The sequence below is a fragment of the Octopus bimaculoides genome, chromosome 20 (assembly GCF_001194135.2).
Source record: "Octopus bimaculoides isolate UCB-OBI-ISO-001 chromosome 20, ASM119413v2, whole genome shotgun sequence".
NCBI lineage: Eukaryota > Metazoa > Mollusca > Cephalopoda > Octopoda > Octopodidae > Octopus > Octopus bimaculoides.
This window is the reverse complement of record NC_069000.1, coordinates 39,290,099-39,300,910: the sequence shown is the minus strand read 5'-3', so window position 1 is coordinate 39,300,910 and position 10,812 is coordinate 39,290,099. Positions and strand designations below refer to the sequence as shown.

General features: G+C 35.6%; 1 protein-coding gene across 7 annotated transcripts in view; it reads right to left on the bottom strand.

Annotated features, from left to right (window-relative positions):
* Positions 1-10,812, bottom strand: part of LOC106873878 (uncharacterized) — a 375,863-nt gene that overhangs the window by 116,352 nt on the left and 248,699 nt on the right. The gene's annotated exons all lie outside the window — the stretch shown is intronic.

The following is a 10,812-nucleotide window of genomic DNA, read 5'->3' as shown; positions in this document are numbered from 1 at the left end:
TGAGCAAACATACATTCAATCGTTGTACATTTTTGCAATATTTAAGATGCTTTTTGTAGAAAATGTTGTATATCCATGAAACAAGAAACAGTTTTGTTTGGAAATAGATGAAAAATAAAGAAAAGCGTGAATTACGGAAGGTACTAATGGAAGAAATTACAGCAAAAATTAACATAGATAAATATGATCAAACAAGGACGAAAGAAAATCTTGTAAGAATCCTGGAGAGTAATAAACGGAAATTATATTAATATATTCGAATAGCAATGCGAAGGGGGAATGCTTACAGTAAAAGCCAATTGTTGATAATCTCGAAAACTTCACAATAAAGGAAATAGACGTGTTTTGATGTATAGAAGTATGTGTTGTTCTGTTTTGGCTATTAAGAGAAGACGCAAGAATTTATTTATTTTTTTACTGCATCACCCAAGATCGAAACATATTTCTCCATCAAATAGACTAAATTCAAACAACAGATGTAGTACATATCTCTTAAAATCTAATCATGTTCTAGCTTTAATAGTTGAAGGTAAAAATTATGTTCATATAAATATACAATAAGAGGATGAGTAATGTAGGTTGCATGTTATATAAGCATAGAATGAAATACATGAAAGGCGGCATCTGATGATGATAAAAAGAAATAAGAATATGACCCTTTCTCTAGATAGAGAACTGTATATGTTTATGCAAAAGCAAAGCAACAAGATAGAATAAGCAAATATTGAATACAATACCTCTAACGTAAATAATAGAAATCTCTAAGTAGAAACCGGGATATAAATAAAACCGAATAAAGAAATAAAATTCCGAATAAAAAGTGTCTATTGATAGTAACAAATATATGGCATTAATATTGATCCCACCTATGTCTTAGACAGTCTGAATTTTATATTGAAGTAAGAAGTCTGATGCCTGCCGCATTATTCGCTAGCATGACAATAATGAAGGGAACTTTTAAGATCAAGAATCCGCCAGGCCAGTGGTTCTCAAACACTGTTTACCTATGGTACCCTTAGGTTCTTATTTTACTCGGTAGGACCCTCATAATCATACGCTGTTTAAAAAATATCCTATATTTAAATGATATTAGGAATTGTATTTTTAAAAAAAACTGTTAAAAGCGCGAATGTATTGTAGAATTATAAGTAAATTATTGCCCATAAATTTTGAAAATATAATCTTTTATGGATAACGAAGAGACATATGGAACCCGGCTGAGAACCACTGAATCTTGGCATTAAAAACAAAACAAATGAACAAAAATTACACAAGAAGGAAACAAATTCGAATCTACGGTTCTAATTACGGCATACATATAAAAAACTAGAAATGAAGAGTAGATTTTCTCTGTTTTGGAAAACAGTGAACTAATATACTGTGGAATATAAGATTTATTATGGGACAGCTTAATATACAACCGATAGCAACATTGTCCAATACGTTTTAGCACAATTCATTCGTTTGACATAATGTCCAGCATATGTTGCTCCGCTGATGATCAATTTGTTCCTTCCGTCTTTTAGGCCCTGGACTATAGCTTCTCTTCCAACTACACCATTTATATACTTATTGGGGCCGAGAATACACACGGATGAATTCCTCCCGACTCACAATATTAAGATTGTGCGAAATATCGGGATTAAAAACAAAAGCTGGTGTACTGCAATATTGGTTTCCAGGTTCGGCACAGGGTCAGTAAAATTTGGGGAGGGCATAAGTCGATTACATCGACCTCAATACGCAACTGGTAGTTATTTCATCGAGCCCCCCAAAAAAGGATGAAAGGCAAAATCGACCCCAGCGGAATTTGAACTCAAAACGTAAAACCTTACGAAATGCATCTAAGCATTATGCGCGGCGAGTTAATGATTCTGGCATGTAATCGCCTGGGTTTAATGAGATATTGATATCAAAATATCTGCACAAGGCCAGACATTTTGCGGGAGGAGTAAGTTGATTACCTCGACACCAATGCTCAACTGGTAATTATTTTATCGACCTGGAAATGATGAACGCCAAACTTAACTTAGGCGGAATTTGAACTTAGAACATTAAACCAGGCAGAATATCACTAAGTCTTTTTGCGAAGCACGTTCGAGATTCGACCAGCATGCTGCTTTGGTGTACTGTAATATTAAAATAGAAAGAATAATTTTTCTTCTTCCTATAACTTACTAATTAGAAAAATAATGTTTAATTACACTGAAAATAAATATCTAAGCAATAAATTTGAAATGACAACGAAAATAAAAAATGGAATAGATTTGAGAAACACAAGGAAAGCTGTTGGAAACAAGTACATGTTTGCAACGGATTGTGGCTTAATTTTACACACATGAACAAAACATATTCTGTGGGGGATACGACTTGTTCCAAAATACAACCATCTTCTGAATGTGAGAGGTAAAAGGATATATGAGTTCAAATTTATGGGCTCATTGTAATATTTTGTGGGAATATTAGTGTTATGAGCATAGAGTAGGCTAGAGAAATCTTAGTAAAGCTATAGTGGGAAGTGACAATTATGTTCACCCTCAGTTCAGATACACATATTTCGTAGATGTTAATCATAATATCCCGAATTATTCAAATCATTATGATGTATCTATATTCTTTGATAATTATATAGAACGTACTATTGTTCAGTGAGCCTGTTGTAGTCTGATAAGGAAAACAATTAAAAGATAACAGATAAAAGGTAATACAATGCATGCCTTACGTATAAGTCCATAAAGTAATACAGCTAGTATGAATAGTGAAGCAGAACGCAATTTGTGAGAAACGCTAATTGAATTTCAATAATTATATAGCCATTACATGAAGTCAGGCCAGAGTGGAGGCCGTGAGTTGATATTCTTAAATTATAAAGTTTGGACACGAATGAAATAAATAGACTTGCACGAGTTATATATAAATGATATGCTTGTCACATGCGTCAAGGGAAGATGAGAAAGTTTGTTCCACACTGTAATATCGAAGTGACAGTAAAGTTTCAAAGTTCATCTCTAAGCTATACGAAGATCTGGATTATCTATTCAAAATCAATTAAAAGAGATTGCATGAAGATTAAAGTCTGCATTAAATACACAATGTTCGATTCATAAATATGTCCCATTAAATAACCATAATGGCAATGCCATATATACTTTAGACCATAATGGCAATGCCATATATACTTTAGATATTACCTGCAGCTCACCAATTGGCAGTCGGGGAAATGTGAAATCGCCATTGAATAGACAACATTATATTCAACATTAAATATGAATAACACAAATTCTAATATACAGTAAATTTGAAATGCACGCTGCAACACAAATACTATTAAATACACGAAAGCAACATTAATTTTCCCATAAATGAAACTAAACCTATTATTTACTATCTACAATAGAAACATCGTATTTATAAAATCATTATGTATTATGACAAATATGTGTGTATGCGTGGTGAGTGTGTGTGTGTGTAACTTATGTATGTATGCATGTATATTTGCATGTATGTATGAATGGATGTATATTAATTCCAGCGGTTATATTTACAAAGAAAAATATTTGCATGCAAAATATTTGATATAATATCCATAAGTGTGGTAGCAATGAATTCAGTAGTTGCTTGAAAATACAGGGTAATATTTTATGGTGTTTACCTAATTAAATCTGAGCTGCTGTTAAGACGGATGTGTGACAACAAAATTGAAAACAAAAGTTACATTGAATACGTTCGGTAAGATTTATTAACTCAAGTAAATTTGATGGACATTTGAACTTGCTATATATAGGGATTTATACTGATTTGTGTAGCTAGTAGGACTCGAAACGATTTAAACATAGTGCAACGGAAGGATCCAGTGAGAAGGCGCAATCTAAGCTAGCGCCTGTAGGAGGGTGCACAAATGGGAACGGGGTGCCTACCACTTGTGTCCTTGGCTTGGCTGTCGGTGTGACTCATGATCTGTGAAGTTCCCTGGTTAACCCTAGGTGAATACCCTTATTTGGAAATTGAATTATAATTTTCTTGACTATTATTCATCATGTTTTACTTCTGTTCATTTGTACTCACAATCTTCATTTTCTTTCTATTGTCCTAAATGTTTTCACGTTCCATGTGTCCTATATATAATAAATATTATTGCTGTCAATTTTATGGGGGGGGGGGATTGATAGTACAGCAGATACATTTGATCGCTTGAAACAAATTAGTGGAATGCTACTACATGGAATAAAGCAACACGAGACAAAGAAAATGCTTTTCTCTATAAACAAGGAGTCAACAATTTATTCTGATAAACAGACCTCAGATGACAACATAGCAGAAATGTTCAGAGACAAAAAAAAAAAAAGAAAAACAATGTGAAGGCAGAATTACAAAATATATTAAAGAAGAAATAGAGAGAGAAACTACTACGTGATCAATACTCTGCAAGGCTTGGCAGAGAAAGTGTGAGCCTAAGTGAAAGTCAGAAATGGCTCAAAAGCTCTGGACTAAAAGCTGAAAAAAGGACTGATTCTCGAAGCACAAGACCAATGCCTGACTGCAAACAACTATAAAAGGAAAATGATAAAAACAGGCTCTAACATCAAATTCAGAATCTGCAACAAGCATAATAAGACAGTTAACTCCATTATGTCTGGTTGCCTAGTCTTTGCCAAATGTAATTATATATAGAGATACGACCGAGTAAGTAGTTATATGCCCTGGACAATATGCCAACGCTATAACATTAAAACTGACAATAAATAGTATAAACATGTGCCAAACAAGATATAAAACAAAATTCAGGTCACAATCATCAGGGGGGATATACCGGTTAAAATCGACAAAGAAGTAAAAGCTAGTCGCCCCGACATAATAATCAAGGATTGAGTAAAACACCTCCATGTTGATAGACATCGTAGTCACTTCTGATTAAAATATTACTGTCCAAAAAGATGTGGGACATGCGGGTGAAAGCAATAGCAATAATACTTGGAGCATTGGGAATGATAAAAAAAAACATATGTACAAAAACATAGACGCTATATCTGGATCCTCAAGCAAACAATAGCCCTGTTAGGAACAGCCCACATTCTAAGCAACACACTATCAATTCAATAATACTACCGAAACAAAAGAACCCACAAGCACCACAAGACACTCTTTACAGCAATTATCTGGTGAAATAAACTTCCACCAGAAATCCTTAAAAAACCAACGCATTACATACACAAAACACAACATAAGCAATAATACAAGAAAAGACAGCACTACACCTCAGGAGATAAAACTGACCCAATACAATACTCCTATCAAGTGAAAAGAATACAAAACGCTGCACACATCCCAGCAATAGGGAGGTCTATCAGGTGATGCAATAGAAATTGGTCTGAAAGTACAAAATGTTCAACAACAACAATAATAATATGAAAAAAGTGAAAGAAATACAATCCCTTAAAATTGGAAATGGGGAAAAATTGGAGTATGAAAACGCTGAAGGTCGTGCCTGGAATAATCTGTGCAGCAGAAACTGATGCAGCAATGATAGATAAATGCTTGAAGAAAATTGGAATACAACGTCGTGTAGAGCTTCTGTAGGAATTTTGACTCTTTGAATATTATTAGAAGCCGTCTCAGTGCCTCAAAGATTAATTAAGGTTAGTGGATATATAAAGTTACTAGTAGTAAAACCACTAAGCAGATAAATTCTACCAGGGATAAGAACAAACCTGAGTCAAATCAGGACAAAAATAATCAACGTATATTGAAAGTGGCCTGTATGGCTTTATCTAATCTGGCTTTGTAACACCATACTTATTTTGCTTTGTAACCCATCCTCTTTTCTTCTCTTTTTCTCTAAAATTCTTTTTATCTCTCTTTCTCTCTCTCTCTCTCCCTCTCTTCATTTTATTTTTTACTTCTAATATAAATATGTAATCATTACAACATCAGTAAATAAACTATGTGCACGATTACAGCTCAACAATTTTCAATAACATTCGATGTATTGAATAAAATCTTGCCTACAAGGAATAAAATGTGGGGATTAAAGCCGATTAACTGGATTAGATGAAATATATATCAACTTAAGAACGTCGGTAAGCTTTCCAGTTACGCTCGCGGGATCCATTATTTTCGAATGTGATTATAATTCCACGCCATCCGAGAAGTCGTCACAGCATTTGAGCTATCTCTCCTGATTGTTTTGTTTGCAGCAGTAATTCGATTCTCAAAATTTTATATAAGTTCATCGTTATCGTACAGTTTATATATTCGTAAATATGTGATAACAGTGTAAAAGCAATGAGCCCAGTGAGCAAGATTCACACAATTTGGCTTTATATATATTGTTTATAATCCATTTATAAAGCAATTGATTCAAGCTATTTTGTATGTACAGAGAATAAATATATAACCTCACACACACACACACACGCACACACACACACACACACACACACACACACACACACACACACACACACACACACACACACACACACACACACACACACACACACACACACACACACACACACATATATATATGTATATACATGTACAAGAACGCAAAAATAATATGTATACACAGAGATGTATGCACAAGTATACACATATGTATATGTCCACATGTTCCTTATACAGAATAAAGAGAGTGAGTTTATGAATGCCATTTTAATATGAAATTCATGAAACTTGATCACCCGCGGACACATGTGCTACACATAATACAATACTTCCTATACGGCAACAAAAGAATGCTGTATTAGTCCAACAACGATGAGCGCCAATACAAAAGAATATTCATGCTTGAGATTTCAAAACTACATATTATAAATGCGGTGCATAATATCACAAGTATCTGAATCAGCTTACCTAACGTGAAGATATTAATTGCACTTTGTGGTGATTACTGAGCATTTGGAAATCTAATGAACACCCTCCCCCGCCAAAAAAAAGAGAGAGAACAACTCAGGAAATCAGGCGAGTTAATTGAATACATGTAATTAAGCCTAACTCATATTTATACATCCAGTTTTCTTCAATGAATTATATATAAATGTAATCTCTCTGTTCTATTTCCAGTGTGGCTGTGTGTGGGATCAGAGCTTGCTTACAAGGCATGCGATCTTCGGTACAGCCTCTCAAAGCGAGCAACCTTGGGCAACTGTGTTCCACTATAGGACCGGGCTGATCAAAGTCTTGTGAGTAAACTCTTTACAAGAAAACTGAATGACCGACACACACACTTACACACCCATGCACATACATACATCTATATACATACGTATGTAGATATATATAAATACATATGTGTGTGTGTGTGTCTTATTGGATTATTTCTGGATACAAATCTAGGATTTAAGTAATGTCTCCAAAAATATTTAGAAATCAGAGAACTGTTTATTGTCATTGATGTTTACATCATTTCAAAGTCTGAACATTTATCTATTTTTCCACATAATCGCCATTTCTGTCAATGCATTTTTGTAGGCGCTGAGGCAGTTTTTGTATGCCCATGTTATACAAGCTCACCGCCATGTCGTTCAGGAAGCGTTGAACCACATCTTTCACCCCATCGTCGTTGTTGAAGCACGTTCTGGCCAAACGTTCTTTCAGCTTAGGGAACAGGTGGTAGTCACTGGGTGCCAAGTCAGGACTATAAGGTGGGTTGCTGTATATGGTCTTCTGTGAGTATACGTGGGACCCATCTTGCGCACATTTTTCACTCAGAACCCTATGAATGGTGCTTCGGGAAACCTCAGGAACTAAAATGCGCAGATTATCCAGAGTGATCGGCAGATTTTCACACAGGTCTTGCTCAACCTTCGTGACTGTCTCGTCGGAAATTGAAGTCCACCCGCTTCTTCCTTCCTCATGAATTTCAGTACAACCAGCCGCAAACTCTGTACACCACTTGCGGACGTTTTTGGCATCTATGCATGCCTCACCACACACCTCCGTTAATTGGCGATGAATTTCAATCCGTTTAATGCACTTTGCGTCCCAAAACTGAATAACTGCGAGATCTTCACACTTGGCGGTAGCGTCAATCGGGAGTTCCATCAGATGCAACTGCCAAGCCAAGACCGAGCGTGATAGCGGGGCGCACGCAGGGGCTGGATCAGGGGCAGGAGCAGTGGCACGAGATGGGGCACGAGCAGGGGCACGAGCAGGGGTATGCTCAACAAAAACATCAGTGTTGCCAATAGCGGCACGCACAGTTTGCCTGCGTCCCCAGTTCTTTGGAGACATCATCTTTGGTATTACCCGCGTATATAGAGATCTTAAATTGCCTTGCTATGAAAAGTAACTATTTATCCCAGGGATGGACAACTTTTCACCAACAGGGGGCTGCATCTTACCATTTCAGGTGGCCAGCATGGGAATAAAAAGCTTAGAGGTAATAATTATTATAAAAATTATAATTTAGGGTATCTAAGAGATACCACCAAGCTTGAAATAGCAGTCAAAACCTCGGCTCTAATACCACATATGCATATTTGTGTTACATGTATAGAATGGCATCTCTTACTATGCGGCTTGAATTGAAGACTGTAAGAAAAACGGGTGTCTGACACACTCGGTAATTACGTAGATATATACATTTAAATACCAGACGATATTTTGTAGTGAATGTAAGCGACTAAAACTCTTGAATAACTAATCGAAGCATGGCCTTGGTTAAAATGACGAAACCATTTAATAAATACAGTAAAATGTTCATTAATAAACGGCAAATTTTCTCGCCATAATATCCCTTTAGTGTTTCTGTTTGATTGCATATATTATGAGTGCTATTACCGATTACTAAAGAGTTAAATGTATGGAAGATATCTGCTTATATTGTGTCAGACAAGCGGGATATCATGTGTCAGTTTTTCTTCTTGTCAATAGCGTGATGGCTGCGATAATTGCGTTATCAACGTGTTATGCTGATATTATTGATCCAAGTTAAAAATTAATTAACCAATAATTGGATGAAAATTACATTAGTTTGGCGAGAAGATTTCTAACCGGTCTATAGCACAAGTTCAGTAACTAGAAATTGGGTGGTTTTAAGCATGTATATATATATATATATATATATATATATATATATACATATATATGTATGTATGTATGTACGTATGTAAATATATACACATATATGTTTATATATATATATAAATATAGAAATAGACATTCACACATTTCTAGATATGTGTTTATCTTTATCCAGACAAATAAACACTCACACGCATACATACTTTCATGTACACAGGCGCACGCGGCGGCACACACACATACACACGTCCACACACACGCATGCACTTCTATATATATGTTCGGTATTTGTATTTATTTTTGCACATATTAATGCATGCTGCGTAAACACAGGTCTGTATGGATGAGGGTAATGTTGTTGCTACGCTTCATTAGCGTATAGCAATTTTTTAAATATTACTCAAATTATATGTACAGCATTTTCTCTTGGTCACCATTTTGTAAAGTGTCGTAATCTTGTGTTATATGGTCGGAGATATATATGCACCTATATCGTTCAGCCTATTTATGCTCACACACACACCCACACACACACACACACACACACAAACATACACCCACAGACACACACACACACACACACACACACACACACACACACACACACACACACACGTATATGTATCAAATGTCTTTCCTGAGCTATACGCTCATAAGGCTGGTTTCATGTTTGCGTTCTATGTGTACGTTCTCCACCTGCTCGGAATCGCGATGGCACCGAAGGATTATGTGTTTTTGCCAGCTGAGAGGAGCGGAGAAATGTGAACTGATATGTTTTGTTCAAGAGCGCAATGATCCACACTTGTGAGAATCAAAACCACAATCTTACAATCAGGCGTGCAACAACCTAACCACTAACCCTCATTACGACATGCCCACGTTCAAACAGACAGACAGACAGACAGACAGACAGACAGAGAAAGCATTGATAAATCAAATGAGTAATGGGAGGAAAATATAATCTTTAATATTGTAGAAATAACCGGATTAGATATCTAATTAAGAATAAATCGTCAAAGTAACTATGAAATTGAGCAGCTGCTAATGGATTCACATTCCGATGCTTCAAGGGTAATTGCACTTAATCAAAATGTACTCCTTCATTATCATTGATCACCAGGACAGCTGAAAGAAAGACAGTTTACGGAGGTTGAGTCAATTCAAACGAAAATTGTTGGCTAAATCTGCTATTTATTACTATATGTATATAAAAGCTAAGAATCGATTCTCTATCTTTTCAACAGCCGAAACGTTCCTTTATTCGGTATGCACCGATAGATCTGATTGATCTCAAACAGTGGCATTTACATCTAAATTAGGAGCCATAGGGAAGGTTTAAATTTGTGTAAAATAAGCTAAGCATCTTACAGAAAAGCGATATCGAAATCGTATACAGCAGCGTATTGAATGAGAAATAGCGAGGATTCACTCAACGCGGCTTGTCAGTCACTCAGTTAAAACAGGTTTGGAAGAATGTCTCTTTCTGGCTAGTCGATTTACCCAGATTATATTAGAAATTAATTTTAGTTTTCCATTTGTATTTACACACACACACACACATACGTATTCACATGACACACCTACATACGTACACACATACACATTTGTATTTATATGGACTTAAATTTACATTGCTATTTACAAAGATTTATATTCTTAATATATAGAGATAATCGACCGCTCTCCTGATTAAAACCTGCGGCCTCTCTTTATCTCTCTTCACATCACACACAAACACACACACACACACACACACACACACACATATATGCGTGTATATATATA